This window comes from Hylobates moloch, unplaced genomic scaffold (genome assembly GCF_009828535.3).
Source record: "Hylobates moloch isolate HMO894 unplaced genomic scaffold, HMol_V3 SCAFFOLD_16, whole genome shotgun sequence".
Taxonomy (NCBI): Eukaryota; Metazoa; Chordata; class Mammalia; order Primates; family Hylobatidae; genus Hylobates; species Hylobates moloch.
Genome location: NW_026652291.1, coordinates 10,391,024 through 10,414,690, shown reverse-complemented (window position 1 = coordinate 10,414,690; position 23,667 = coordinate 10,391,024). Strand labels below are relative to the sequence as shown.

The following is a 23,667-nucleotide window of genomic DNA, read 5'->3' as shown; positions in this document are numbered from 1 at the left end:
GCCTGTGATTGGACAGGGCCTGGCGGTGAAAGGTTAATCCCGGCCCTCCAACCACTCAGGAGCAGGGAGACAGCGGGCGCGCGCGCGGAGGCCGAGGCGGCGTTTGCGGCCCAGCGCCGGGACTGGACCCTGGCATTCGGCCGCAGTGGCCGGGAGTCTTTGGGGCCCTCGGGAACCCGCGTGCCGAGGCCGGCTAAGTTTGGCAGAATCTCTGAGCTCTCGGAATTCGACTGCCTCCATTGTTGCTCCTTCTGGCACCCACAGACCGTAACGTGGCCGTAATTGTTCCCCGGAGAGCTTAGCTTCCCTCTGAGCACCTCCCTCCCCTTTTTAAAGTACCTTCCCATTCGCCTGCGTTTCCTCACGTTAGTGGTGCAGGGGCCTCCGCATTTGGGGAAATAAACACCCACTTCCGCCCCCCACCCCAACCGGGATCCCCAGTTAATGAGAAATAGACGGTGGTTCTCTGTAGGTATGCTGTTCATTTGCATAGGTCGGAACCGCCCACCACTGCTTGTAGCTAGGAATTAAAATATCGGTGGGAGTTAAATAAGTGGCTGGGTTAAAGAACATCGTCTCAATTTATCCCCAAATGCAGACATCTCTTCAGTGGACTCCCTGATAGGCCGGTTTGCTCCAGGTGAGGTGTGCTCACAGCAACTGCAACCGTGTTTCTTTCAGCCCATGGGCGTGAGCAGAACCTACTATGCGCCTGTGCTACCTGGGCTGTGCTGTTCAGTTTGGGGCCACCAGCCCCACATGGCTCCTGCGCACTTAAAGTATGGCTAGTCGGAATCGAGATGTATGCATTCTTTACCAAATAATGTTCCAAAAATTGTTACATGTTGAAGTGATAAACTTTTTTGATATATTGGGATAAACGTTTTATTTATTTTTTAGTGTGGGTTCTACAGAATTTTAAATGTCATCTGTGGCCTGCATTAGCAGGCTGATCTAGCGCTTGCATGCCTGTGATCCTTAGGTGCACCCTGTGAGGTAGGTGCTTTTAACTGTGTGCACATTGTGAGGTAGGTGCTGAAACTGCTTTCTTTTTTTTTTTTTTTTTTTTTTTTTGAGACGGAGTCTCGCTCTGTCGCCAGGCTGGAGTGCAGTAGCGCAACCTGGGCTCACTGCAATGGGCTCACTGCAATCTCCGCCTCCCAGGTTCAAGTGATTCTCCTGCCTCGGCCTCCCGAGTAGCTGGGATTACAGGGGCGCACCACCACACCCAGCTAATTTTTGTATTTTTAGTAGAGACGGGGTTTCACCACGTTGGCCATGATGGTCTGGATCTCTTGACCTTGTCATCCGTCCGCCTTGGCCTCCCAAAGTGCTGGCTTTACGGGTGTGAGCCACCGTACCCAGCCTGCTTCCTGTTTTAACAGATGAAGAAATGGAATAACTTCCAGCAAGTAAGTAGCCAGTACGTGAACAACTGAGATTTGAACCCAGGTAGTCTGGCTTTGAGGCTGGTGTGCTCGATCATTACTGTGCTAAAAGTTTGATAATATATTTACTATGAATCGGCTCAAAGTTTCACTTGAAGATAGCATATTCATGGGCAAAATTAGGAAGTAGGCTGCTCCTGGCAGACCTATGTATTAAAAAAAGTAGTTTCTTATGTGTCAAGCACGGTGAGCGTGTCATACCTTTAAGTCCCCAGTCATACATATAAGGCTTTCTTTGTAGCTAGGAATTAAAATATCGGTGGGAGTTAAATAAGTGGCTGGCTTAAAGAACATCGTCTTAATTTATCCCCAAATGTAGACATCTCTTCAGTGGACTCTCTGATAAGCCTTTATGAGAAGGACAGCATCTCAGTGTGGGGGTAGGCACTGGGCTCTATTGGCAGTGGAAATTTGTGGGCTGGTACAACTTCAGCCCCTCTGGTTGTCCTCTTGCAGTGTGTCAAGACTAGCCAGGCTGCTTGTTCCATCAGCAGGTTTACCTGATTTTTTTTTTTTTTAATTTTATTTATTTTTTTTCTTTTTTGAGGCAGAGTTTCACTCTTGTCACCCAGGCTGGAGTGCAATGGCGCAATCTCGGCTCACTGCAACCTCTGCCTCCTGGGTTCAAGCGATTCTTCTGCCTCAGCCTCCTGAGTAGCTGGGTTACAGGCATGTGCCACCACGCCCGGCTAATTTTTGTATTTTCAGTAGAGACGGGGTTTCACCATGTTGGCCAGGCTGCTCTCGAACTCCTGACCTGCCTCGGCCTACCAAAGTGCTGGGATTACAGGCATGAGCCACCGTGCGTGGCCGGTTTATCTGATTTTTATCAATTTCAGTTTTTATTTTTAAAATAAGTAGTATATCCATATTATTCATTTATCAGAAAGCCTACAAAGATGCACAGTAGAAAAAGATCTCGCTCACACCTGTCCTAGTGTCACAAATAGGTGACCACTGTTTCCTGCTCATTCTTCAAAATGTTTATGTATATACAAGCCAAGACATACTCTTTGTGTTCCTTATTTAGAAAAATGCCAGCATGCCATACATATTTACTGCACCTTGTGTTTTTTACTTAATGTATCCAGAGGGCATGTTTATAGTAATACATAGAGAGCTCCTTGCTGTTTTTTTCAACCCCCTTAACATATTATTGCAGGTATATCCATACCATAATTTACCAATTCTCTATTGATGGACATTTAGACTTTAAGTCTTTTGGAATTAAATGTTGATCCATTTGGAATCGATTTAATACATAGGGTGAGGTATGAATCCAAATTAATTTTTGTGTCCAGGCGGCTACACAGTCATTTATTGAGCAGTTCACTTCTGGGCTCTGTATCCATTCTAATGGTCTATCTATTCATGCTCCACTTGCTGGTTTGTTTTAAATCCAGAGACATAAAATCTTGTAAGGGATATTGTTTCACACTTTGTTTGGATCACTAGAAATCTTAAAGCTATATTTCAGCCCATGTTAAGCAACAGTATAGTACCATGTGGTATACATTTTCTATGGGCTAATTTTTATTTTCCTTTAGCCCCGATTATTTCCACAATTTGGTTTATTTTTTGTAGAACAAGCCAGGATTTAAATATACCTTTAAGACTCTCTGTTTGCAAGTTACAGAAACCAGCCTGAACTAGCGCAACCAAAAGGGAGAATTTATCATAATGATGTAGGTGCTTCTCACAAAAGCCCAGAACAGGAATACAGCCACATCTTAGCAAAAACTAGAACCAGTCATTGAAAAGCTTCCAGGAACCCAAAAGGTACTCTCTATGCCCCTCCTCTGTGATTGTTTTCTATGTATCTCTGCCAACTTGTTCTGTCTGCTTTTCCATCTACATGGGAGAATATAGTCACTCCCATATTGGACTGGGCTGTCAGCTCAGTGGGGAGTCTCAGCCCAAACAAGGAAGGTGGGGCAGCAGCCCTGCAAGGCCAGACAGCTGATTACATACAGGAGAACTACACAAAGAAAAACTATATTGAGGGTAATGGGAGCCAGATTTCTCCCTGTTGGAGAAGGAAGTTACAAGTACAGAAATAAAAGCAAGAAGTTTGTGTGATTGGATTGGAATTGGAGATATTCACATAAAGTCATGGTTCTTAATACATGTAGATATAAAAATAAATATAAATGTAAAAGTGTATATATATATATATTTTGTGAGATTTTGAAATATGTATTTGGTCTTTGACCTCATTTTCTGGTGTACAACTCCTAAATTTACAAACACCAAAGTGATGTATTTTGTATGCTAATGAGTTAGCTGGTGGCTGGGAGCCCCTAGGTGGCTTTAGGTTGGGGTTGGTCATCAGAAAGACCAAGGCAGGATCAGAGGGTTAGACCTTCAGCCTATCCCCAGCTTCTTGGAGAAGAGAGGGGTTGAAGGTCAGGTTATCACCAGTGGCCAACAGTTTAATCAGTCATGCCTTGTGTAATGAAGCCTGCATAAAAACCCATGAGGACAGGGTTGGAGAGCTTCTACATAGCTGAACACCAGGAGGTTCCTAGGAGGGCGGTGCACCCAGGGAAGGCATGAAAGGTCTGAGCCCCTTCTCCCATACCTCATCCTATTTTTCTTTTCTTCTGTATTGTTTGTAATATCTTTTGTAAACCTAAGTGTTTCCCTGAGTTCAGTGATTTGTTCTAGCAAATTAATCTAACCCAAGAGGGGGTCATGGGAACCACAACTTGAAGCCTGTCAGAAGTTCTGGAGGCCCAGACTTGGGACTGGTCAGTGGCCAGGGACAGAATGGGGCAGTTGTTGGGGGTGTCTTGGGGAGTGAGCCTCAACCTGTGGGATCTGATGCTATCTCCAGGTTAGAAGGGAATTGGAGGACACCCAGTTGGTGTCTGCTACAGAATCGATTGCCTGCTTGGTGTGTGGGGAAACGCCCCCTGACATTTGGTCACTGAAGTCTTCTTTGTTAATTGTTGAGGGTGAGGGAATAGGTGTGTAATTTTTCCACAGTCAGTTATATACGCACACATATGTCTATAAATGTATGTGCATATATTTCCTAGGCCTAACCAGTGAGAAGCAACACCACATTAGCCAAAAGAACACCTAACACCTAGTTCTAAACACCATTCTCCATGAAAAGGAACCAGGGCTCTTTAGAGAAATGGCTGACTTTAGGGTTGGGCCAGAGAAATTATAGTATGAGACTGGAACATCTTGTGGTAGAAAATGTGGAAATGCTTAAGAAACAGTGGAGACATTTCAAAAGGACAAAGCAATCAGCTTGAAGGGGCTCCTGTTGGCCAAATCTGGGACAATTTGAACATCAAAATAAATCACGATAGCAGGAGATTATATCCCATGGATTAAAATGGAATCTATGAGTCCACACTTTTTTAAAAAAATAAATAAATGGCAATAAAGAGCTCTTCTTTAGAATAGAATTCAATAATACATTTAGAAAAAAGAATGGAATTGTAACCCAATCATAGGTTCAGCAGCCCACTGCTTGCAGAGCACAATTAACAAGAGTGAGGTCTGCTATAAAGAGAGTGACTTTTTATTCCAAAGCTTAACGTACGGGGAAAAGTGCAGGTTCCTGCCTTAAGGGTACTGATTTGCTTTTGGGGCAGAAAGCAGGGGCTTTTAAAGTGGGGCTTGGCATGAATGGCATGTAGGGGAGGGAGCAAGCAGGTGAGGGTCTACATGACTCTCCTTGGTGCTGTATGTACTGGGTGTTTGAGCTGGCACCATCGCAGGCAGAACTAGATTGTAAAGTGGCCATTGTCTGAGATGCTCTCCAAGTGGGACAGAGTTTCCTAGCAGGCATACTTTAGGTTCTAAATTGGCTGTTGTCTCTCCAGGCAGTCTCCTGGTGGGAGAGATTTCTGGCTCAGAACCGTCTAAGTAAGCACATGGTTAGATAAGCTTGCCCTGTAAGGAGTGTCTGGTGAAGGGAAGGTAAAGATTATAATTGCATTTCTAAGGAACTAAGTAGGAAGTGGGAAAAAGGGGAAAAGGAGAAAAGAAAAAAAAAATTTTGTAAAACACAATTATCTTTCTCTTAGAAAAATAGGGGTACTCAGTTACAGAATTAGAAAATCACCATTTGGCAATCATCAGACAAGAAATATCAATGTTTGTTAAATCTAGTGGGGAAAAGTTGAATAAGGAATGAGATACTTACATAGGTTCAAAGCATCTCCCCATGAAATTCTTATTTAAAAAAACAAAAACTTTACAAAAGAGGAATCTAGTAGATATCACCTTACTCGTGACCAAAAAAAAAAAAAAAAAAAATAGCATTAATCAGGCTGCACTTTGACCCATTTATCAGTTGCTGAAAGTCATACAGCACTCTAGATACTGACCAGTTGCATCCCCAGTTGTTCCTATCGATGAGATTTCCAACTTTAGGATCATGACTATTTAACAGTTGATTTTCATCTCCATTGTTCCTATAAATAGAATCTCTGACATTAAAATCATAAGATTTTTGCTTAAGGATCAGTTAAGATGTTTTTCAGACCCTGAATTCCTCAAGCAGTTTGAAGCGCAGGGTCAGCATGAGAAGACAGCTTCCTCATCTCCTGCCCTATGACTTCAACCTGCACTGTTCAACCAAGGAAGGATCTCTCCCCTTCAGCCCACTCCAAAACCCTAAAAAACCCTACCCCAAACTCCTTAAGGAGATGGATTTGAGGTTCCCTCCTGTCTCCCTGTTTTGTGACACTACGATTAAACCTCTCTGCTGCAGCCTGGTGTCTCCACATGTTGACTTGCTGAATGCATTGGGCACTGGACCAATTATGGTTACAAACATCAAATGCTGACAAGGGTATAGTACAACTGGAGCTCACATACGTTGCTGATGGGAATGCAGATGCTATAACCACTGTGAAAAACAGTTTGGCGGTTTCTTATCAAGTTAAGATATACTTTCCATATAACCTAGTATATTGTCTCTCTGGAGAACCCTGATACACATAAATATACATATATGTATATGTAGATATACATATATACAGGTGTGTGTGGATATACATATATACACGTGTATGTGTGGATATACACACGCATGTGTATGTGTGGATATACACACGCATGTGTATGTGGATATACATATATACATGTCTACATAGATATACAATATTTGTGTATATACGTATATATATGTATATGTGTATGTAGATATATGTGTGTTTGTGTGCATTTGTATGACAGTGAATTTATTAGGGAGAATTGGTTCCCATGTTCACAAAGATGAAGTCCCACAATTAGGCAAGCTGGAAAATGAGAGAAGCCAATAGTGTAACTCAGTCCAAGTGTGAAAGCCTCAAAACCAAGGAAGCCAACACTACAGCCCCCATTCTGAGGCTGAAGGTCTGAGAGTCCCTGGGAGGCTGCTAGTGTAAGTCCCAGCACCCAGAGGTTGAAGAACCTGGAGTCTGATGTCCGAGGGTGAGAGGAAGAAAAGTCTTACTCCAGAAGCATGAGAGAGCAAAAAAGGAAAGCCAAGCAAGCTGAATGTCCCTTTTCTTCCACCTGCTTTATTCTAGCCACATCCCAATGTGATTGGATGGTACCCACCCACATTGAGGGCTGGTTTTTCTCTTTCAGTCCACTGACTCACATGCCAGTCTCCTCTGGAAACAACTCATGGACACACCCAGAAATAGTGTGTCACCAGTCACCTAGGCATTCCCAATCCAGTCAAGTTGACGACTAATATTAACCATCACACCTAGCATTCCTACTCCTAGACATTTACCTAAAGGAAATGAAGCCAAAAACTAGAAACAACACCAGTATCTATCAGTTGGCAAATGGAAAACAACTTGTGGCACATCCACATAATGGGACACTATGCAGCAATAAAAAAGGGATGAACTACTGGTATATGGAACAACACTGTTGAATCTTATAAGCAAAGTGAAAGAAGCCAGAACCAAAGGGTTATATAATGTAGGATCACATTTCTGTGACTTTCTGAAAAAAAGCAGAGCTATAGGGAAAGAAATCAGATGTGTAGCTTTAGGGGTTATAATGGGGAGAATCTTTTTGGGGTGATGGAAATGTCCTATATCCTGATTGTGCCTGGTTGTTAAACACTGCAAACATTTGTCAAAACTCATTGAACTATACACTACATTTTATAGAATTCAAATTAGACTTCACTAGTCCTGATTTCAAACCAAAATCTATGACTCCCTAGTGGAGCTCACTTACATTTTCAGGGTCACCCTAGGCTCTGGGCAAGTAATGCACCAACCACCTTTGCCTCACATCTCATTGACTCAGACATGAAACCCATCTTCCCTCCATTCTCCAATATGTTCATTCATGCTCTCTAAGATAACACTTACTAAAAATGCAAGAGGATATTAGGAGGAAGGCAGGATAGGAAGAAGAAGGAGAGTTTGCCTTGTATCAGCGAACACAACTTAAGTAAAATAGAAGGTATTGTTCTCGAAGTGTCTTCTGGACCCTATCACGGTAGAGTTCCTCTGGGACTTCACCTTGCTTCTCTTTCTTCCTCTCTCCTCTTTGGTAATTACTTGTTTACTCATTTATTGTTTTTTCATCTCCTGGGGGCTGAGAATAAAAGTTTGTACCTCTGCCCTCCCAGAACAATGGGTATTTGTTTTGTTCTGCTGCTGTAACAAAAAACCCCCCAGAAACAGTCTGGATTGATCAACTCTATTACACATGCTTTTGAAAACTGGCCAGTCATTGACAACCCCAACTTTCTGAGACAGCCAGTTAGCAAGTCTCAGCCCAATAACCATGCTTCCATAGCTAACGATCAGTCAATCCGTAGATATTCCTGTTTCTGAAAATCCAGCAATCCCTGAACTCTAAACTTCCTAAATACCTATTTAGGATGTGCAATGTGCTTTAATTAGAAAGACTGTATGATATAGTTTGGATGTTTGTCCCCTCCAAATCTCATGTTGAAATGTGATTCCCAGTGTTGGAGGTGGGGCCTGGTGGGAGGTGATTGGATCATGGGGGCGGGTTCCTCATGAATGGTTTACCCGTTCCCTGGGTGATGAGTGAGTTCTCACTTGGTTCATGTGAGATCTGTTTGTTTAAAAGAGTTTGGGAACTTCCCCTTCTCCCTCTCTTGTTCCCACTCTCACCTGTGACACACCGGCTTCCCTTCACCTTCCACACTGGTTGAAAGCTCCCTGAGGCCTCAGCAGAAACCCAGTAGATGTTGGCATCATGCTTGTACAACCTGCAGAACTGTGATCCAGTTAAATCTTTTTCTTTATAAATTACCCAAGCTCAAGTATTTCTTTATAGCAATGCAAAAATGGACTAATAGAGAAGATCAGTACTAAGGAGTGGGGCATTACTATAAAGACAGTTGAAAATGTAGAAGTACCTTTGGAGCTGGGTAACAGGCAGAGGTTGGAAGAGTTTGGAAGGCTGAGAAGAAGACAAAGATGAGGGAAAGTTTGGAACTTCGTAGAGACTTGTAAAGTAGTTATGACCAAAATGCTGATAGAGATATGGACAGTGAAGGCCAGGCTGAGGAGGTCTCAGATGGAAATGACGAAATTGTTGGGAAATGGAGTGAAGGTGACCTATGTTACATCCTAGCAAAGAGCTTGGCTGTATTGTGTCCACATCCTAGGAATCTGTGGAAGGTTGAAATTAAGAGTGATGACTTAGGTTATTTGGCAGAAGAAATTTCTAAGCAGCAAAGCATTCAAGAAGTGGTGTGGCTGCTTCTAACAATCTACTATCAGATATGGGAGCAAAGAAATGACTTAAGTTGGAACTTATATTTAAAAGGAAACCAGAGTGTAAAAGTTTGGAAAATGTGCAGCCTGACCATGTGGTAAAGACGGAAAAAGTGTTTTCAGCACACGAATCTAACCATTTGCTAGAGAAATTTGCATGAATAAAAGGGAGCCAAGTGCTAATATCCAAGACAATGGGGAAAAGGCCTCAGAGGCCTTTCAAAAATCTTCGAGGAAGCCCTTTCAAATGCCCAGAGGCCTAGGAGGAAGGAATGGTTTCAGGGGCCAGGCCCAAGACACTTCTGCCCAGCACAGCCTCAGAATACTACTCCTGGCATCCTGGCCACTCCAGCTACAGCTGTAGCTCAAGGGACTCCAAGTACGGCTTAGGCTATTGCTTTGGAGAGCAGAAGCCACCATAAGCCTTGATGGCTTCCACGTGGTGTTAAGCCAGCAGGTGGACAGAATGCAAGAGTGAAGGAGGCTTGGCAACTTCCACCTGATGCCAGAGGATGTATGAGAAAGCCTGGGTGTGCCAGGGCCAGAGTCCTCATGGAGACCCTCTAATAAGGAAACACCAAAGGGAAATGTGGGGTTGGAGCCCGAACATACAGTGGCTCCCAGGGCACTGCCTAGTGAAACTGTGGGAAAGAGGCTGTTGCCCTCCAGACCCCAGAATGGTAGAGCCACCAGCAGCTTGCAAACTCAGTGTGGAAAAGCTGCAGGCACTCAACTCCAATCCATGAGAGCAGCCATGGGTGCTGCACCCTGCAAAGCCACAGGGTAGAACTGCCCAAAGCCTTGGGAGCCCACTCCTTGTGCCAGTGTGCCCTGAATGTGGGACACAGAGACAAAGGAGATTATTTTGGAGCTTTAAGATATAATGACTTCCCTGTTGGGTTTTAGACTTGAGTGGGGCCTGTAGCCCCTTTATTTTAGCTGATTTCTCTTTTTGGGAATGGGAATATTTACCCAGCATCTGGGTACCACCATGGTATCTTGGAAGTAAATAACTTGGTTTTTGTTTCACAGACTCATAGGTGGAAAGAATGGCTCTCCAGATGAGACTTGGGCCTAGGGACTTTTGAGTTAATGCTGGAAAAGTAAGACTTTGGGGAGCTATTGCAAATGCATGATTATATTTTTAAATGTAAGAAAGACATAAGACTATGGGGTCCAGGGGTGGAATGATATAGTTTGGATGTGTGTCCTCTCCAAATCTCATGCTGAAATGTAATCCGCAAGTTGGAGGTGGGGCCTGGTAGGAGGTGATTGGATCATGGAGGTGGATCCTTCACAAGTGGTTTAGCACCATCCCTTTGGTGATGACTGAGTTCTTAGCTCCCATGAGACCTGGTTGTGTAGAAGAGTGTAAGGCCCCCTTCTCCCTCTATTCTGCTCTCACCATGTGATACACTGGCTCCCTCTTCATCTTCCACCATGACTGAAAGCTCCCTGAGGCCTCACCAGAGCCAAGCAGATGCTGATGCCATGCTTGTATAGCCTCCAGATCTGCGAGCCAATTAAACCTCTTTTCTTTATAAATTGCCCGGCCTCGGGTATTTCTTTATAATGGTGCAAAATGGGCTAACCTACTGTGCCTTATAAGTACAGATCTTCTTCTTAAGCAAACAATAAATTCAGCCTTTTTATTCAAATACTAAGGGGTGCCCTCTTCCTTGGACAGTTCTCAGTACCTGCTAACATCCCAAACTAGAAAGGACACACCCACCCTGATCAGATTTAAGGGGATATTTCCCCCAAGAGAATTCCTTTCCTGAGGGAATTCTGAGTGTCACCTGTTAAAATATTTTTTCTCATTTGTTCAGTAAGTATTCATTGAGCACTTCCTTTGTATGAGAGATTATCTCGGGCTAGAGTTACAAAGTTGAAAAAATAAGATGTGGTCCCTATGTTCATAGAATTTACAATACAGCAGGAGCAAAATGACAAATAATATCAATAAAGTTTGATGACTGCTGTGATAGCAAATGCACATGGATGGATATGGGGCCACATAATTAGAGGACTCTAACGTAATCCATGGGGTCAAAGAAGGTCTTCATAAGTAAAGAATCTACCTGTAACACTGAGACCTAAAGTACTAGTAGCCAGGTAAAGGGCACAGAGTGTTCCAGGTAGAAGGAACAGCATGCCCAAAGTCCAAAAGCAAGGAGGGCTGACTTACTCAAAGAAGTCCAGTATTTACCCAATGTAGTGCAAGAGATAAGAGAGACAGGAAAGTGGCACCAAAACACAAAGGAACTCATGTATCATGTTAAGGATTTGCTATTTCATCTAAAGAGAAAAGGCATTGAAAGGTATTTAAGAAAGGTGTTCAAGCGAAAGGTGTTCAAGCAAAAGGTGATATGATCAGATTTACATTTTTACAAGTTAATTCCAGCCACTGTAGAAAATGGAGAACAAAATTGAGGTGTTCGTAATAGTGTAAAACAGCGATCCCCAACCTTTTTGGCACCAGGGACCAGTTTTGTGGAAGACAGTTTTTTCACAGGTAGGGGAGTGTGGTTTCGAGATTAAACTCTTCCACCTCAGATCATCAAGTATTAGAGTCTCATAAGGGGCGTGCAACCTAGATCCCTCGCATGCACAGTTCACAGTAAGGTTCGCACTCCTATGAGAATCTAATGCCGCTGCTGATCTGACAGGAGGTGGAGCTCAGGTAGTGTGATGGTTAATACTGAAAGTCAACTTGATTGGATCGAAGGATGCAAAGTATCGATCCTGGGTGTGTCTGTGAGGGTGTTGCCAAATGAGATTAACATTTGAGTCAGTGGGTTGGGAAAGGCAGACCCACCCTTAATCTGGGTGGGCACCATCTATTCAGCTGCCAGCATGGCCAGAATATAAAAGCAGGCAGAAAAACATGAAAGGCTAGACTGGCTTAGCCTCCTGGCTTATATCTTTCTCCCATGATGGATACTTCCTGCCTCCAAACATCGGACTCCAAGTTCTTGAGCTTTGGGACTCAGACTGGCTTCCTTGCTCCTCAGCTTGCAGACAGCCTGTTGTGGGACCTTGCGATCGTGTGTTAATACTTCTTAAACTCCTGTATATATAAGTTCTGTCCCTCTAGAGAACCCTGATTAATACAGGTAGTAATGCTTGCTCATCTGCCACTCAGCTCCTGCTGTACTCAGTTTTGAACAGGCCATGGACTGGTACCAGTCAATGGCCTAGAAGTTGGGGACTTTTGGTGCAAAAGATGTAGTAGCGGCTTTGAGGATAGTCTTAATGGGAGAGAGAAATATCTGAATCAGAGACATTTGAGCAGTAAACGTGTGAATGGTTTACTCTCCTCTTTTTTTTTTTTTTTCGAGATGGAGTCTCACTCTGTCACCCAGGCTGGAATGCAGTGGTGCAATCTCGGCTCACTGCAAGCTTCACCTCCCGGGTTCACACCATTCTCCTTCCTCAGCCTCCCAAGTAGCTGGGACTACAGGCGCCCGCCACCATGCCTGGCTAATTTTTTGTATTTTTAGTAGAGACAGGGTTTCACCATGTTAGCCAGGATGGTCTCGATCTCCTGACCTCGTGATCCACCCGCCTCGGCCTCCCAAAGTGCTGGGATTACAGGCGTGAGCCACAATGCCTGACCCACTCTCCTTTTTTATAGTTATGGTTTCAAGGCCCCCAAGACTCTCTCTTCTAGAAAGTAGAAGAGGCAGTTAGGGTACAACATTGCCAGGCATTAGAGCTTGGATATCTGACCAAGGGCTTTCTTCATCATAATTAAGATAAACAGTCTTGCCCAGGCGCCCTGGCTCATGCCTGCAATCCCAGCACTTTAGGAGGCCGAAGTGGGCAGATCACTTGAGGTCAGGAGTTCGAGACCAGCCTGGCCAACATGGTGAAACCCTGTCTCTACTAAAAATACAAAAATTAGCCAGGCGTGGTGGCAGGCGCCTGTAATCCCAGCTACTTGGGAGGCTGAGGCAGGAGAACCCCTTGAGCCCGGGAGGCAGAGGTTGCAGTGAGCCAAGATTGCACCACTGCACTCCAGCCTGGGTGACAGAGTGAGACTCTGTCTCAAAAAAAAAAAAAGGATTAACAGTCTTTGCCAAAGGGCTAAACTTCTTTTGTTGTTGTTATTTGGTTTTGTTTTTAATAAAATAATTAAAACAGCAAAACATAAACCTTAAGCTATTCAAATAGCATTTTCAGTTAGAAATAAAATGGAGAAAAATGACAAATAATATCAATGAAGTTTGATGATTGCCATAATAGCAAATGCACATGGATGGTTGTGTCTTCTCGCCTGCCTCATCATTGTCTAAGCTGCTGAGTGCTTTCTTATGCTTTATGCTTTCGTTGCCTTTTTCCACTGTGTCAACACGAACCCTGGGTGATAAGAACTATTTGACTATCTGCATTTTACAGATGAGCTATTTGAAATCTAGGAGGATTTTTAATTTGCTCAAGTTTACACAATCAGTAAGTGTAGGAAAACTGAGTTTCAAAAAAAGATGTTTTGATTCCAGAATCTGTTAAAAAGCCAGATTCTTGGGACAAGTCCCAGAGAGTCTCACTGAGTAGGTCTGGGGTAAGGCCTGGGATTCTGCAGGTATAAGAAGATCCCTCCAGTAATGCTGATTCAGGTGGCCTCCCATGGACCCCAGTAGTGGAAGCCCCTCTCTGTCCTGCTCCTAGAGCACTTCTGAACCCCCAAGGACTCAGGATGGACAAGTATCACTGTGAACCACATCTGAGGTCCCACAGCCATTGCTGCCTTGGGCCATATTTCATCCAAGCAGACACCCTGAATCCCTACTATTTGTGGGCACTGTGTTTACTAGGTACTAGGGCCACTGTGGCAAGTCCTGCTCACAATCCTGGCCCTCCCGGATCTGTGTTTACCCTTTTCTCCCCCTACTGTTTGCTCCTTGAAGACCAGAATCAGATCTTTCATAGTCAACTTTGTTTTCTGAGATTCTGGCCATGGTGCCTGGCATGTAATTAAAGCCTTGCAAAGCTTAAATACTATTTGCTGTTCTTTCATGAGCTTAGAGGGTGCTTGTTTTTTGTGCTACCTTACCTGCAACTTAACCTTCCTGCCCATCTCTGCCTTACACATCTTTTACTAGAGGGTTGTTCACAAAAGTTTGAAACTTGTATGTATGTAATAAAGGACACATTTTATCATCAGTTTGGTTGCTCTTTGATTATCTACAGGTACAAAATGACCCGAAACATTAGGAGATATCCTGTTATTTCTATTAACCATAAGGAAAAAGAGTTCATTATAAGATATATTTTATCTTTGTAAATTATCCTTAATCTTTCAAGATTGGCCAAGGCAAGCAGGTAATTACCAAGCTTCCACCTTACCTGGTCAAGGGCTAACGTGGACTTTGCATTGTCCCATACCCTTTCTGAAAGGCTGCCTACCTTCTTGGTTTGCAAAATATGAAACTCAACCCACAGCCCCTATATAACCTTTTCCCGCTCACCTTTCAGAATGAACATTTGAACCTATGTTTACCACTTTAAGGTCAACTTCAATTTTGACACTTCCTATAGCATCTACTCAGCCAAGCTGTCCTTCAACCAAAATCTCTTTGATGAATCCAGAGTTGAGAAATCTGCTCAGGAGAGGGAGAGTGTGGTGGCTTCACTTCAGCTGCCTCTGGGTAGGATGCTGACTCACCCTTGTTCATTGTAGATTCTAGTATCTAAGTGTCTGTCAAAGTCGTTCTGTCATCCCATGGCTGGATCATTTGGCCACTTTCTGAGTCTGAGACACATTATGTTTAATTCAAAAGAAATATTCTTTTCAAATATTTAATTCTTCTTCTTGTTCCATTCATTCATTCCTTCATTCTTCAACAAACATCTTTGGAGCACTGGTCATGCTCTAAGACTGCCCTGGAGACTGGGGACATAATGGAGCATAAGCCCTAGTGTGTCCAGTGGGAGGGTAGGATGTTACGACCCCTAGTTTACCTCTGTCCCCTGCCCTCCCACTGGACTGTGAGCTTCCCAGAGTCACACGGACTTATTCTCCATTGTGACTCCAGTCTCTCAGAGAGTCTTAGGCACAAGTTACAAAGGCTTTTTTCTAAGGGTTAGTGATCTTTACATCAGTAAACCAGTTTTTTTAGTGATCTCTGGTAGTTTGCTTAATATAAAGAAATCTAATTCTATAACTTTCCTAAAGATTATTTAAAAAATCGGCAAAAGATGACTTAGTTTTTGAGATAAATAATAATAGTAGTGATACAGTAATGATAACATGGATAGAGCATTTTTTCCCTTAGAGATGGGGTCTCGCTGTGTGGCCCGGGCTAGAGTGCAGTGCTCATTCACAGGCATGATGATCGTGTACTACAGCCTCAAACTCCTGGGCTCAAACAATCCTCCTGCTTCAGCTTCCTGAGTAGCTGGGACTATAGGCGCATGCCACCACACCCAGCAGACAGAGCACTTTTTATGTGCCATATCTTGTGTCAACAGATGGATCATAATCACCTGATCATTTCTTCCCCCGAATCTTACCTTGGTTAAAAGTGCTGCCCAAGTCCAGTTCATGGCCCAGTACGGTGCATCCCACAAGTAAATTTGAACTCTCTCTTGTGAGAGAGAAAATTCTGTTTCCTCCTTGTTGTACTGTTATTGCCTGGTTCTGGTCCTCTATTTCTCTATTTTCCGTCTCTGTAACCTGCAGTCCTAACCTGCTACCATCCACCCTCTCCTTTGTTGCAAGCAAAGGCTATTGCCCCGGGTGACTGCTGTCCTGTCCCTGCCCTGCATCAAACCTCTCAATGGCTCCCCAGTGTCTGCAGACTTTTTACTCTAGAGTTCAAACTTTTCAGATGCTGGTTCCTGCTTATGCAACTTCTTGCACTGCTAAGAAGTTAACCTTCTAACACCTTACTAAGCTTTAGCCACATCAGGCTGCACTGTTTCCTACACACAGGATGAAATTTTGCACCTCCATGCAATTGTTCATGCTTTTCCTCTTGCCCACAATGCCCTTCCTCCTTCTGTGCCCTAGAAATCCTGCCATTCTTCAGTGTTTATCTCAACTGGTCTCCTCCTTTGGGAGGTTGTCCCATTCTGTGACCTGATACCATACTTGCTCCAGACCCTACTCCCTGCAGCAGAAAGAATTTCTTCTCTCTACTCCCAAGGTACACTACATATACTTTTATTCTAACACTTATCACAGGGTATGGTTTTTCTTGAGTATCCGTTTCATCTACCAGACAATAGTTCCTTGAAAGTTCTCTTAGTTTAGAAAATGAAATCTGGCCTGTGCTAGGCAAAACTGCTGTAAACAAATGACCTGGTCCTTCAAGGAAAGGGAAGACCCTTTCCTTGCCTTCCAGTAAATGGTCAGCCTGGGATAAATGGGAGCACCACTGGCCTCTCCTTACCCTTTCCCCTGCGTTTCCTTTTTCCTGCCCATCTCTCTAACACTTTCCAAACGTCTTTCCCCCACTCATCACTTAATTTTATCCCACTCCAGTGATTATGGTTTTAGGTAAAGCAGAGTAACTCTTTTACACTCTAAAACCTTGGCTTTTCTGAGTCAGCATAAAGTCGGCAGATCACCAAATGTCAGCCTGGACTAGGGGCTGCCCATACTGCTCACCTAGGAGCTCCTTGAGGGCAGCATCCTCATGTTAATTATATTTATATCCCTCAGAGTCTAGCAAAAGGCTCTGTGCATGACATCACTTACAAAACTCCTAAATTCATTGTGAAAGTAAGTCTGTAAAGATGAAAGCTGGAGATATCCAATTCAAAGTATTTACAGTAGATGGAGCTATCTATTTCACTGTGGTCCACTCTGTATTTCATGTATCATGTGAAATTATTAACATTTTGCCAATTAATCAAGTCATACTTTTAAAAGAAGCATATTAAAAACCATGAGACTTGCCCTGTTCTTGTAAACTGTAAGTTGCTAGAAAATATTATTAAAGAGTTTCCCTAAATATTGTATTGTTATTAAAAGCAATTGATATGAGTAATTGAAGACATTAGAAGCCAGAGATACAATGAAATCTTCAAGACCTCAATAGATGAGATGTGCAAAGGACATTTACATTTCCTGTAAGGGCAGCCAACTTATAAATGGAGAGGTCAACCCTCCCACTTGTCATCTTTAAAAAGGCAAGAAAAGTTATTATTTTACAAATATATTTCTAAGATATGGTTTCTAAATTAACCAAAGGTGTAAGTGCCCAAATCTGATAAAGTTCTGTTGAAACTGTTACATTCGTAGTAATGATAATTGCTAGTCTTTTGGAAATCAACTTGGTAGGAAAAATAAAAATAATCCTTTTGAACTGCTGTGCTTTTGTTAAGAAATAATCTAAAAGGAAAAAGTCAAATTCATGAGGTCATTTGCTACAGCATTTTTATCGTAAAATATCCAAACAACTGAAATAATAAATATTAAGTGACTAAGTAAAATATGATATTAGAATTATTTGTCATCCTGTAGCCATTAGAATATGTATGCAATTAATTTAGAGATATGGAAAAATGCTTATAAGTGAGGGGGGTTGGACCAAACTCAGAATATAATGTTGTATCTATTCTGTTAGGCTTTCTAAAAATTATACATAGATAAAACAAGTATTGAATTAAGTGGAAAAATTAAAATTGTATATATATATATGTTAAGTGATTACTAGTGAAATTTCTTTTTTTATTATACTTTTAAGTTCTAGGGTACATGTGCACAATGTGCAGGTTTGTTACGTATGTATACATGTGCCATGTTGGTGTGCTGCACCCATTAACTCATCATTTACATTAGGTATATCTCCTAATGCTATCGCTCCCTGCTCCCCGCACCCCACAACAGGCCCCAGTGTGTGATGTTCCCCACCCTGTGTCCAAGTGTTCTCATTGTTCAGTTCCCACCTATGAGTGAAAACATGCAGTGTTTGGTTTTCTGTCCTTGCGATAGTTTGCTGAGAATGATGGTTTCTAGCTTCATCCGTGTCCCTACAAAGGACATGAACTCATCCTTTTTGTGGCTGCATAGTATTCCGTGGTGTATATGTGCCACATTTTCTTAATCCAGTCTGTCATTGATGGACATTTGGGTTGGTTCCAAGTCTTTGCTATTGTGAATAGTGCTGCAATAAACATACGTGTGCATGTGTCTTTATAGCAGTATGATTTATAATCCTTTGGGTATATACCCAGTAATGGGATGGCTGGGTCAAATGGTATTTCTAGTTCTAGATCCTTGAGGAATCGCCACACTGTCTTCCACAATGGTTGAACTAGTTTACAGTCCCACCAACAGTGTAAAAGTGTTCCTATTTCTCCACATCCTCTCCAGTACCTGTTGTTTCCTGACTTTTTAATGATCGCCATTCTAACTGGTGTGAGATGGTATCTCATTGTGGTTTGGATTTGCATTTCTCTGATGGCCAGTGATGATGAGAATTTTTTCATGTGTCTGTTGGCTGCATAAATATCTTCTTTTGAGAAGTGTCTGTTCATATCCTTCGCCCACTTTTTGATGGGGTTGTTTTCTTCTTGTAAATTTGTTTGAGTTTTTTGTAGATTCTGGATATTAGCCCTTTGTCAGATGTGTAGATTGCAAAAATGTTCTCCCAGTCTGTAGGTTGCCTGTTCACTCTGATGCTAGTTTCTTTTGCTGTGCAGAAGCTCTTTAGTTTAATTATATCCCATTTGTCAATTTTGGCTTTTGTTGCCATTGCTTTTGGTGTTTTAGACATGAAGTCCTTGACCATGCCTATGTCCTGAATGGTATTGCCTAGGTTTTCTTCTAGGGTTTTTATGGTTTTAGGTCTAAGATTTAAGTCTTTAATCCATCTTGAATTAATTTTTGTATAAGGTGTTAAGGAAGGGATCCAGTTTCAGCTTTCTATATATGGCTAGCCAGTTTCCCAGCACCATTTATTAAATAGGGAATCCTTTCCCCATTTCTTGTTTTTGTCAGGTTTGTCAAAGATCAGATGGTTGTAGATGTGTAGTATTATTTCTGAGGGCTCTGTTCTGTTCCATTGGTCTATATGTCTGTTTTGGTACCAGTATCATGCTGTTTTGGTTACTGTAGCCTTGTAGTATAGTTTGAAGTCAGGTAGCGTGATGCCTCCAGCTTTGTTCTTTTGGCTTAGGATTGTCTTGGCAATGCAGGCTATTTTTTGGTTCCATAAGAACTTTAAAGTAGTTTTTTCCAATTCTGTGAAGAAAGTCATTGCCATTTTCATGATACTGATTCTACCTATCCATGAGCATGGAATGTTCTTCCATTTGTTTGCGTCCTCTTTTATTTCGTTGAGCAGTGGTTTGTAGAAAGAAAGGATGATGCTGCTCTAATTCCACGAACATTAGTGCTTGCGTTATTTATTGGGTAATTTTATAGACAGTAGCTCATTTCAGTCCTCGCAGGGGGACTATTTCTTTTAAGATTTAATCTCTAGAGGTTTAATTTGGTTACTTAAATTTTTAAAATTTTTATGGGTACTAGTAGGTGTATATATTTATGGGGTACATGAGATATTTTGACATAGGCATACAATGTATAATAATCACATCAGGGTAAATGGGGTATTCATCCCCTCAAGCATTTTTTTTTATGTTATGAACTTTCCAATTGTACTCTTTCAGTTATTTTTAAATATACAATAAATTATTGTAGTCATCCTGTTGTGCTATCAAATACTAGATCCTATTCATTCTATCTAACTCTATGTTTGTACCCATTAACCATCCCCAACCCCTCCACTACTACCCTTCCCAGCCTTTGGTAGCCATCCTTCTACTCTCTATCTCCATGAGTTCAATTGTTTTGATTTTTAGCCCCCACAAATAAGTGAGAACATGAGAAGTTTGTCTTTCTGTGCCTGGATTATTTCACATAATGTCCTTCAATTCCATCCATGTTGTTGCGAATGACAGGATCTCATTCTTTTTTATGGCGGAATAGTTTTTCATTGTGTATATGTACCACATTTCCTTTATCCATTAATCTGTTGATGGACACTTAGGTTGCCTCCAAATCTTGGCTGTTGTGAACAGTGCTGTAATAAACATGGGAGTGCAGAGATCTCTTCAATAAACTGATTTCCATTCTTTTAGGTATATATTTGGTAGTGGGATTGCTGGATCATATGGTAGCTCTATTGTTAGTTTTATTTTTTATTTTTTAAATTTTTTTTGAGACAGAGTCTCACTCTGTTGCCTAGGCTGGAGTACAATGGTGCAATCTTGGCTCACTGTAACCTCCGCCTCCCAGGTTCAAGTGATTCTCCTACCTCAGCCTCCTGAGTGGCTGGGATTACAGGTGTGTGCCACCACACTCGGCTAACTTTTGTATTTTTAGTAGAGACAGGGTTTCACCATGTTGGCCAGGCTGGTCTCAAACTCCTGACCTCAAGTGATCCACCCGCCTCGGCCTCCCAAAGTGCTGGGATTACAGGCATGAGCCACCATGCCTGGTCCTATTGTTAGTTTTTTGAGGAACCTCCAAACCATTCTCCAAGTGGTTGTACTAATTTACATTCCCACCAACAGCATACAAGGCTTCCCTTTCCTCCACATCCTCGCCCGCATTCCTTATTGCCTGTCTTTTGGATAGAAGCCATTTTAACTGGGGTGATACAATATCTCATTGTGGTTTTAATTTGCATTTCTCTGTTGAGATGTTGAGCACCTTTTCATATGCCTGTTTGCCTTTTTTTTTTTTTTTTTTTTCAGAAATGTCTATTGAGTTCTTTGGCCTATGGGGACTATTATGATTTGCATTCACAGTTGAGGGAACTGAGGGCTGGGAATGTTGAGACTTTTCAGAGGTCCTAAAAGAATGGACCCCTGAGTCAGGATGGCAAACAAAGCTCCCCTGTCCAGCTTTCTTCCACATGGCATGACGTAGGCCTCAGACTGGAACCCTGGCAGTCATTTTTGACCTGTGGGTCTCTCTGAGCCCTGCCCACCAGAAGCAGCTGCAGATCCCATGGCCCAGGTCACATTCTCCTGGGGGCCACTTCTGGGGACACAGAAGGAAGAATGGTGTGCCAGAAACATTCCAGTGGCCCCAGGTTCCTATTCCAAGTCTGCCTGCACTATCTTCATTTCAATCATTCCTTCCAGCCTCAACCTTCTCATGGGTAGGACGCAACCACCCACCACAAAACTCACTGTGAGAGTCTTGTGTGTAGTATGTTCATAGCCTAGCGCCTGGGAGAGTGCTCAAGAATGGGTAGCTGTGAGCCTGGCAGGTAGTGCACACCTGTAGTCCCAGCTACTCAGGAGGCTGAAGCAGGAGGCTCCCTTGAGCTAAGGAGTTCAAAGCTGCAGTGAGCTATGAAGGTGCCATTACACTCCAGCATGAGCAACAGGGTGAGACATTGTCTCAAAAAAAAAAAAAAAAGAAATGATAGTTGCTCTGGGTGAACTCCTTCAGAGGATGGATTTGATCTCATTACCATCTTTAAGCCCCAGACACCCCGAAGGCCTTCCATACAGGTATGTATAAGGAACAAGCTGCCCACATCTGGCCCAACCCCTGACAACCAGGACTTAGACAAATGTCACCAAGGCTGCTAGATGCCTGCTCCCAATCAACAGCCCTTCTCACTTGTAATTCATTAGCAGAGGTTGGAGCTGAAGGAGTGCCCAGGCTGGGAATGGAGGAAGGATGTGCTCAGGAGAAGGTGAAGATGGGAGAGAAGCAAGATCTTCTGTGTTTGGACCAAGGACACATTTCCTTACTCCATAGCAGCTGTGGTGAGTGGCTTAGCTCGGACAAGGAGATGAGAGCCCATGTGTTGTGAGGGTTCTTCTGGGAACTCTGAGAAGGCAGGGGCCGCCCATCACTGCCTCTCTTCCATTCTGCAGCATGGAATATGGATGTGTGATCTGGATGTACAGACACCATTTTGGACCATTAAGACAAGGACGATTGTCTAAGGATGACACAGCCAGAGCACTGACAGTGGCAAGAAGGACAGGGGAGCTGCTGTGCCAAGCAGGACTGTCTCTCTTACGAGAAAAATAAAATTTATTGGTGTTTAAACCATTGCTTTTTTGGGCTGTCACATGTCACTGAAATAATTAGTCTGAAACATTGCAGCAATTAATGGAAAAAAATAGCACCCCATCTTCACGCTGTGAGCTTTTTATGGCATAACCACTCTGTCCAAAGTAATATACCACCAAGTTGAAACATGATTATGCTCAGCTGTTTACAGGCTTTGGAAATTTCAGTACAGGATTTATCTTCCTGTCATACAGCCTGCCATTCCCGTTTTAATGTGGCCAGATCGTTTGATGTGTTTTCTCTTTTTCTCCATTCAAACAGGGAGAAGGCTCTGTACATCCAGGAAGGTTTGTGAAGGGCCTCCTGGTATCTGTATTCAAACGATTTAAAATTCAAATACAGCAGGGAGAATGGTCGGAAGACCCACTTCGGGGTGGCGTGTCAGTGGGATTGGTGGGGGAGAGATCAGTCTGGGGGCTCCGCAGATGCCATGGGAATGGCCTCATGGTACACTGGGGACCTGAGATTCCAAAACTGGTCAGAGATGCCCAAGCCCAGTCAATCACGGCCCAGCAGCAGAGCAGCTAAGGGGCCATGGGGGCTGCGCCCTACCAGTGCGGACAGAGGCACAGTCACCTCAGGGCAGTTCAATGCCACAGCCTGAGTACCCTTGGACAGGGAGAGGAAAAGGAGATGAGCAATGGGCATCTCAAACTTAACATGCTCAGATTCAGGAACTCCAGGTCTTCCCCACCATCTGCTTCAGCCCCATTTCCCCATCAAACAATGGCATCTTTATTCTTCCAGATCCTCAGGCCAAAACCTTGGAGCATTTTTCAATCCTTTTTCTCTTACACTGTACACCCAATCCATTTGCAAATCCAGAGGGTCTACTTTCAAAATACATCCAGAATAAAATCACTGCGCCCCACTTCCGCTGCGCCCACCTGTGCCATTGTCATCAATCCTGGACTGTTGAAATAGACTTCTGGCTGGCCTCTGCGTTCTGCCCTTGTTCCCTGGAGTTTATTCTCATTATGGCAGCCGGGTTTCGCCTGCTAAAATGTAAGCTGACATGTGCCCAAAATTCTCCAGTGGATCCCAGCTCACTCTGGGTAAAGGCCAAAGTCCTTACCACATCCTACAAGTCCCTACCTGGCCTCTCTCCTCTCAATCACCATGTATTCACCAAACCAGCCTCTTCGCTGTTCCTTAAAAACCCCAGCCATGATCCTGCCTCAGTGCCTTTGCACTGGCTGCTCCCTTTGCTTAGAAAACTCTTTCCCCAGGCATTTGAAGGATCTGTCCCTGCGGCTCTTTTAGGTCTTTAGTCAAACGTCTCTTGCTCAAAGAGGTCTTTCCTGGCTGCTGTATGAGCCTGGTGGCACCTCGCCGTCTACCCCCAATCTACATTCCTTCCCTGCTTTTTCTTATAGCACTGACAACATACTACGCATCTTGCCATTTTGTTTCTGTCTGCCTCTTCTCACTAGAC

The 23,667-nt window shown here is 43.1% G+C and overlaps 1 long non-coding RNA gene across 1 annotated transcript; it reads left to right on the top strand.

Moving 5' to 3' along the window:
* Nucleotides 1-80: 80 nt before the first annotated feature.
* On the top strand, nucleotides 81-22,276 carry LOC131381588 (uncharacterized). Its single transcript, XR_009210431.1, has 3 exons — nucleotides 81-640; nucleotides 1,252-1,412; nucleotides 21,785-22,276. It is a non-coding gene; the product is annotated as an uncharacterized LOC131381588 (long non-coding RNA).
* The last annotated feature ends 1,391 nt before the right edge of the window (nucleotides 22,277-23,667 follow it).